Genomic DNA, 8,116 nt, shown 5'->3' with positions numbered 1-8,116 from the left:
CTAGTTTTCATTGCTTTGACAGCATGCCTGAAATCTGGTCTGGAGCAGTGGGCCAAAACAGTTTGGCTACAGCAGGAAACTTTTACTTGCCATTGTGAACAGCAAAATGTTTCCTGTAAGCCTGGGAAGAGCACAGACCCTGTTAATGTAGTGGAGGAATATGTGAAAACACAAAAATCTATTAGCAGAGCTGGATGTAAACCTCTGAATATGATGAACTTACTATCTGGATTTGTTATGTTTCCAGGTGGGACCCTCTTCTGATATGTGACCGACAGGAGCTACTTTGAATCGTACGATGACAATGTTATCACTGCCACATCTCTGGGAACCAGTTATTCATAAGTATACGGTATGTGAACGTCTGCATCTTACATTAACCATTGCTTGTTGGAACAACGTGGTAACCAACACGAAGGTGCTAAAAGTCATTGAAGTAAATGTTAAGCCACATGTACAATCAATTACACCCAGCCATTCCAGCAGATGTTTATCTGCTAGGCCTGGTCTGTATGCAGAATAGTGAACTGTTTTAACTTGTATTTATTTACAGATATTGGTAGAAACATTCTACCAATGTTTCCTTTGGATGCAGTTGTACTGGTACAGTGATGATATGTAGATATACAGACTATTATTCTCTTCCTCAAGTAGGAGGGGGTGGTAGCAGTAGCGTGAATGGTTCTGTACTTTAACTGTATCGCTGCACTTAACGTAGTACTATTTTTGCATTTAGGAAAGGTCTTTAACTGCTTTTCTCCTTCACTCTATTTTCAATTTCTGGTCAATCTAAATTAGATTAATTTCACACACCAGTGAATCCCTAAAGAAGTGTAAATTAACTCCATTTTACCAAACTCAGCCAGATGATGGCAGTTATTCCCTTGATGTTTAGCTTTACATCACCCATCATCTTCGACCAAGATTTCAATAGGAATTAAATCCATATATTGAGCCTTTTTTCCTCACCCTTTATAAGGAATTGGAGACTAAGACCCACATCTGGTGAATGGAGGCTACTTAAATTATGGCCTACGAGGCCAAAAATGTAAGGTCAGTGATAGCTGGCATGTTTTTCTTTTCTACTGTTCTGGCTTGAAATTGTTAACACACACTCAGGTCCTGTAAAACCATGAGCAAACTGTTTTTATGAGAGTGGTTACATCATTGTTTTATGTTCTGAAGCAGTTCGTAGCACACCACACAACCGTTAGCATGGAGCATCTTCATCTGATTTATGGCCCCGATGCAACTCCCGCTGAAGCTGGTGGAAAAACATTTCTTCATGTTGATGGGAGTTGAATTGCACTGCATGTAACACCTGAGACTTTCGTTTAAGTAATGTTCCCTGCATGGATTTTTTTTTCTTTAGTGATAAGTCACTTTTTAGAGATTAAGTATTAAAGATATAAGCATAAAACAGAATTACAAGGACATGGATTGCCAAAATAACCTGAAAGAGGACTCAATTATTGAAAATGCTTGTCTAGCTTCAAAAGTTATAAAGTGACGAGGAGAGATGACTGTTTGCTCCCAAAGTATGTATCTGGGTTTAATGTGCTGTATTTTTATATATAATTTTGAAGACAATGTTTGTCAGAAATGTGAATGATTTGCTGCTACATCAGTGATGTGAGAGAGGAAAAGCAAGATAAAAGTCTTACAGGGAGCAGGGAGAGAAAGGTCATGCTTCATCGATCAATTCAGTGTGTTTTGGGAGAGCAGTTCACAACCCAGGTAACTTGTGTGCTGAATGGCAAAGAGGTTTCCAAATCTGGCTGGACTCTGGGTCAGTTCAAAGAGAAGCTCCCGGAGGCGACATCTCCCACTGAAGTGAGAGAGTGTTGATCCTGCTTGTGCTGGCAGGCCTTCTAGCACGCCTGTGTAGCCACCCTCAGTAATCCCTGCTGGCCAAATACCATTAACGCAACCCTTTGCAGACTTGTTCTATGCATTTGTTCAGATGTCTCCTCTATCATCCATAGCTAAGCACCTTTTCAGGAGCGATATAGCAATAATAATCTCTGTTGCTTTTGTTTCTTCTGAGTTGATTCATTTTTAAATGATCAGAATTGTTTGTTGATATATGTTTTTGTAAATAAGTTGTTTTGGGGTGTGTGGGAGCATTGGTAATGGAAAGCTGGTTTGAAGAAGATGAGTTTTACGTTCTGCAGGGGCAGAGGTCTGGAAAGGACCCAGCAGGCCAGCTGGTCTGCTTTCCTGCTGTCACAGGTATCTCGTCATGAAAAGCATGAATGCGTCTTGGTTGACATTTTCACTTTTTTGGCGGAATGCAGCTTTTCGCCAGTGGAGAGGACCTCTCAGAGAGCGGAGGGCAGGTGGCGAGGAGAGGCGGTTGTCGGAGTGGTGACTGCTTGCAGATCTCCATATTCCCTGGGCACAAAGAGCAAGCAGCCGTCTCGCTGCCGTGCTTTTAATGAGCTGTAGAGCAAGGGATGCTCTGTCTCGCACCTTGTGAGGCTTCTTCTGAACGCGGTAATAACCTTCACAGATTTGCCATCTACCCAAATCAAAATGAAATTTCCTTTGACCGGTGAGTGCAGGAGTCAGAAGGAAGTGAGGGTTTTCGTGTTTGTTTTTCCTTCGGGTGTTATTTTGGTTTTCCTCTTTTGCCAGTTCTCATATAGCATTGCAAACATTTCAGGAAACTAATCTGCAGGAGCACAGCTCATAAAAGATCAGGCTGTCAGAGGACGAGGCTCTGCTTATTACAGAAAAGCTTCTGAGACAGTCACAGCTGAAAAGATTACACACTTCCACAGGAAATTAAATTTGATGTAATATAGTGAAAGAATGACAAAATGGAAAGGGCATATATAACGTATTTGTGATTATTAAGTGGCAGAAAAATGAAAACTTGAGATCCAATAAAGTGCATGTAATTTAGATATGGATACAAAATTCCCATTTTTTTTTAAATTTGGCCCTCCACTTTCCTTTGCCCTCTCCCGGTGTTGTTATCTCAATGTGGAAAATCATTAACGTCTTGTAAAATTATGTCAACTTTTGGGCATGTTAGATTATAAAGCGTTTAAAACAAGTTTCAGAGCAGTCCTATGGAGTCCAGTTAGGTTGCATTCTTCAGCAGAAGGTGCATACGTGACACCAGACCGTGAATGAGAGGCAAGAGCTTCCTTCTTTGCTTCGTCCTTCTCCCATGTGGATGCGCAGTGCTGACAGAGGGGGAAGCTTTCCTTCCCCATCTGCCTGTGCCCCTCGCGGAGGCGCGGTGTGGTGCTCGACGGTGGGTGGAAGTCCCAGCCCTGTCCCAGCTGTCAACCGGAGGCTGGCGTCACAGGTGCGGTCAGGCTGCAGACCCACTGGGGACTGTTCGGGTTACACACGTGCTGAAGAGATCTGTTGGTACCGAGGTCCTTGCTGCTCGCCCAAGGCATGGGCAGGTGACGTGTCCCCTCTTCCCCTCCTACTCGAGGTCAACGTAGGTGCTCTGGTGAGCTGGGCTCTCTCCTGGCCAGGTGCTTCACGGCAAAACGTAGGTTTTCTTTCAAAGGGGACAGTAATAACTTGCAACATTTTAATAATTTTTCCTAAAAGATCTGGTTACCTGCAATTGGAAAGAATAAGCAGGACTCTGGCAGATTTAACTTTATTAACCATCATAAATCCTTTCCCTTTTGACTCGAATCAGTCCCTGGAGTCCTTTTAATGCTCTTGACATTGCACTGGCCTTTCATCAGAGCACAATATACATTTTCCTGTAACTAGAAAACTGATGGCGAGAGCCTTACGTAAACCCGAGGTAATGGACGCAGCGATGGGGACGTGTGACTGTCAGATGCTTGCTGCCAGCGAAAGGAGGAGAGGGAGCTTATTCTGCCAGCACGGCTCTTCCCTCGGTGGAGGGAAGGAGAGGGGACCTGAAGGCGCAGGCGCTTGCGGGATCTAGCGTGCACCCGCTAGCACCCAGGAACGGGGGACCAGCCGCTTCGCTCTGGCCCAGGCAGACAGACAGACAAAGATGCAGCGGTGCTTTTGTGTTTTCTGGCAAGCAGGGGGACGCCGGGGCCCAAACCCTGCCTCAGAAAGCCCCTCTACGAGCAGTCCCCAGCCCGTGTCCCCGGGGCAGTGAGCTGGCAGAGCTCGCTAGCGGCCGGCAGGCTGACCCAGCCGCCGGGAGCTGCTGGCCAGGAGGAGGTTGCTTGCGGCACAGGGACTGGGCAAACCTGCTCGGACGGAGGCGCTGGGTGAATGGATCTTTTCTGTGCTGGGGACAACGCTACAAGGAAGGAGTGTTAGCAGGTGGTTGAGGGGCAGGCACCTAAGCAACAGACGCCTTCTTCATAAAATAACTACCTGGGTTATTGCCTTTCTGTCCAGCCTGCACACAAAATCCTCCGGAAAGCGAGAGGGGAATTCCCTGGTTGCTAGTCTGTCTGTCTCTCTGCTGTCCAGGAATTCATGGGACGGAGGAAGCATCCCAAGAATCTGCCCCCGTGTGCAGGGAAGCTAAATTCCCTCTTGTTTTTCCATATACGCAAGTCAGCAAGTTTCTTCAGCAAATGCTTTAATTTTAAGCTTAATACTATGCAAATATTTAAGTTTGGACAAAAAAGCCTCAAGCTGGCTTGAGACCATGGACTGGCTTCCAGCTGTTTCTACAGGTACAGATCCAATGTTTACGTACACGAATGGTTATTTGTTTGTTTGTTTGTTTGTTTATTATGGTACTCTTTTTATCATGAACTTGAATATTTGTGTACCCTATTTTTGCTTTGAACATAAAAATCTATGTATTTGCAATGTCTGTACAGCCATTTTCAGAAGCTTTGGCAAAAAGCTCAGATCTGCTGAAGATAATCACCGTAGGCTGAATCTTTAGATGACAGAGTTGTACTGACTAATTTTCTCTCTAACTGAAGTGCCCAGAGCTGTGCTCACCATTGAAAGCCCACCAGCGTAGGTTATAAAAAAAACGTATGGAAAGATCTGGTGCCTGCTGCAGGAGCTTTATACTGTAATTTGGTTGTCCAGACAAATGGGTACGAAAGAATATTCAGGAGTGTCAAGAGCGTTAGCAATAAATATGTTAACTAGGTTTCAAAAATTTCCTTAAATGCTACCTTGATATATAATACTTTGCTGTGTCCACATATATTTCATATATGTATGCTTCCTCCAGCCTTTGTCTCAGCTGCTGCATGCCTGCAAACAGCCTCTTATTAAAAAGGGAAAGTCCATAGTCTTGTGGACCTTCTATAATGTGCTCAGCATGAGCTATTGAGTTCACGAAGACGAGAATAGCTATGTCAAATGTGTTTCATTTGCATGTGGCAAGATAGAAAAAGCAAACTCTGTGTGAAGACGAGCAGACAAGAAAGTCACCGAATGCCTTAAATACTAAGGGAGTTAATGCTATGCAGTGATTTTGCTTCTGTTATAGGAAGTGTAAGAACAGTATGCTTCCTGGCGTACATCACCATCTAAACTGCAAAGGTTTCAGTTCCATGGCAACACGAAGAGCCCGATTCTGCTGAAGGTGTATGTATTAATGCATTCAGAGTGAGGGGTTGGGAGTGAGCTGGGGAAAAATAAAACATGCTGAATGTTTCCCATTTATTTATTTATATATAAAGTAATGCCTTTGTTCTTAGAAAATCAGATCTGACATGAATATACCTAGCCCCCCCCTCGCCCCCAGTTCTCTCCAGTTCTTTTTTACATGTGTTTTTCTCAGGCAAAAAGCAAATGAAGAGGCTGTTTTGTTGGGTTTTTTTTATAAGACTGTAAATGCAGCAGCACTTGAATGTTGCAAAAAAATGCTATTAATTCTTGAGACTGTTGTGTATCCCTGGAGAAAAAGACTTCAGGGGGGGTATTTTTTCTAAGATGTGCTGCTTTACAGAGCAGAGTGAAGCAGTGTTTGTTTTTTTTTATTATTATTATTTTCCTTGATCTTTTTGATCTGACCTCTTTCTGCCTTTCTTTACATCCACCTCCAGTTTCCCCCACCTCCCCTGGCTGAGGACCAGGAAACAAGACTGAGCTCTGTTTCCTGACATACAAAGAAATATAAAAGTGCGAGGAAACGGCGTATTTTGTTTTGCCAGCCGACTCAGATTTGCAGGCCCACGCTAGGAAGGCACCTGCTCCCAGACAGGGTCAGGAGTCACCCTTCGGAGCAAGTGGGCAATCGGCCAGGGAATAACCGAGAGCTGATCATTACGTGAATTTTGTTTGATCTGCTCAGTTGGCTGCGTGGATGTAGGATGGGGGATTGTGACAAATGTATTTTGCTCAGGGTGAAGAACTACCTAAGGCTGGTCCTGCCAGCTGTGCTGATGGGTGGATGAATTGCAGATTTCCAAGGTTTGAAGTCAGACTGGGCGGTGGGGGAACCTCCAGATGTTGGTATTTCTGAGGCTAACAGCAGTGCTAATCTGGCATGGTAAAGCTGACAGAAACTGGCAAGTTAAACTGGATTTACAGCTGCTTTGCATTGCTAAAACAGGCCAAACAGCCAGAATATATCAGTGGATCTGGCCTATAGATTTCAGCAAGGTTTCTCTGTTTAACTGGGGAGAGAATATAGCTCTGCAGTTGGAAGCTGGTCAACCACTCTCCTCTTGCTGTGCCAGGAGAAATAAATTCGTCTCTCTCTTATCTGTATCCTTTTTTTTTTCCGATTAGCAACAGGAATATTTTTTTTTCTTAAAAACAAGGCTTACTTTCATTGAAGTGGGAACCCTGTCTTTGAGATTCTACTTGGGGGAAATTTGTCCCTGTTCAGGGGACCAGTGCAACATGGGTAAATCTTTTCTAAGGGAATAAACAGAATTGAAATGATTAAATGACCCTGTCCTGGCATGCTGCAAAGGGGTGGATTTCACCCTCGAGGCAGCAGAACTGCAAAGTAAGAAGGTGTCATTTTTAAACAGCCACTTTCTGAGGGAGAGCAGCACTGGTAAGCCTGAGCTACTTGCTAATGCTCCATTTGACACTCTCCCAAATTTGTTGTTGTTGTGGCTTCTAGTTTCTGCACAGCCCCCCCCAAACAAAAAACCAGAGGTAGCTCATTAAATACTAGCATATGCTTTCCAAATTATGTGGCGCCTTCATTTTCCTGACTTTTGACAAAGGGACTGTGTATACAACCCTGAATGAAGAGGAGGAATCACTCTAGCCAACAGCATAGTAAGGGAGGTAAAAGATTCCTGTGTAGGTGTCCCGACCTGGCATAACCCTCCAAACAGGCTAGCTGCTGTTTGCAAGCACCTTCCCAGTGGAGCACCTCATTCAGCTTGGCAGGAAGGATGCAGAGAAAGCACCAAGAGGAACACCAAAGAAAGAAGAAAAGGAGGAGAGAAATCAAGGGCAGGAAGAGTGAGGAAACAGAGCAAAGGCAGAAGGGCGAGCAGAGAAACAACAGGGGGCTGGGAAGAGCACAACACAGGAAAGAGATGATGCTCTGGTGCCTATGAAGGAAAAGTTGTTTTTCAGATGTAATGTAGACCAAAAAAAAAAAAAGAGCAAGAAAATTAAAATACATGAAGTGGGAGAGGTGTTGAGGGAGGAGAATTCAGATTGATACGAATAGAAAAAAATACAGAAAACACTGTATTAAAAGATTAATTTCATACACTGGTCCAGCCAATTTTAAATAGTAGCTGCTAAGTTTGTAGCATCAAGAACTTGTGACATTCTCCATGTAGAGGCTTTGGGGGCTGGTGGGGAGCAGCGGGGCCACATCGGGAGGCTGCTGCAGGCACCAGAGTGGGTGGTTGGAGGCAGATCTCTTCTGTGCACTTTGGCTGGAAGCCTAAAGCCAGTATGAATATCCCCGAGGAAAATTACCCATCCTGCGTTTGAAGACTGGCAGTCAGAAACATGTGTCCGGTTCTCTCTGGAGGTATCTGAGGAAGGGCTGTTGCCACACAGGCAGGTAGATCCCTCTTCTTCCACTTGTTCAAGCTATCTAGGCTACCAGAAATAAACAGCTGAATGGAAATTTTAGTTCTGGCTGTGAAAAGAAGCTTTTGAATGAATTCTACATCAAATAATGAATGTCTTCTTTCCTCCTCCTCTCCACCTACCTTGTTCCTAAACATTAACATTTCATGTTACTTGAGCTAAGTTC

General features: G+C 44.1%; 1 protein-coding gene across 2 annotated transcripts in view; it reads left to right on the top strand.

The window, feature by feature from the left end:
• The first annotated feature begins 255 nt into the window (after window positions 1-255).
• Window positions 256-8,116, top strand: part of HIVEP2 (human immunodeficiency virus type I enhancer binding protein 2) — a 111,744-nt gene continuing 103,883 nt past the window's right edge. For both annotated transcript variants that reach the window (XM_009319110.1, XM_009319109.1), the window contains exon 1: window positions 256-352. The gene's annotated coding sequence lies outside the window, so the exon portion shown is untranslated. The remainder of the gene's footprint in view (window positions 353-8,116) is intronic.

This window comes from Pygoscelis adeliae, unplaced genomic scaffold (genome assembly GCF_000699105.1).
Source record: "Pygoscelis adeliae isolate BGI_AS28 unplaced genomic scaffold, ASM69910v1 Scaffold172, whole genome shotgun sequence".
NCBI classification, from domain to species: domain Eukaryota; kingdom Metazoa; phylum Chordata; class Aves; order Sphenisciformes; family Spheniscidae; genus Pygoscelis; species Pygoscelis adeliae.
The sequence above is the reverse complement of the archived record's forward strand: the minus strand, read 5'-3'. Positions and strand labels throughout refer to the sequence as shown.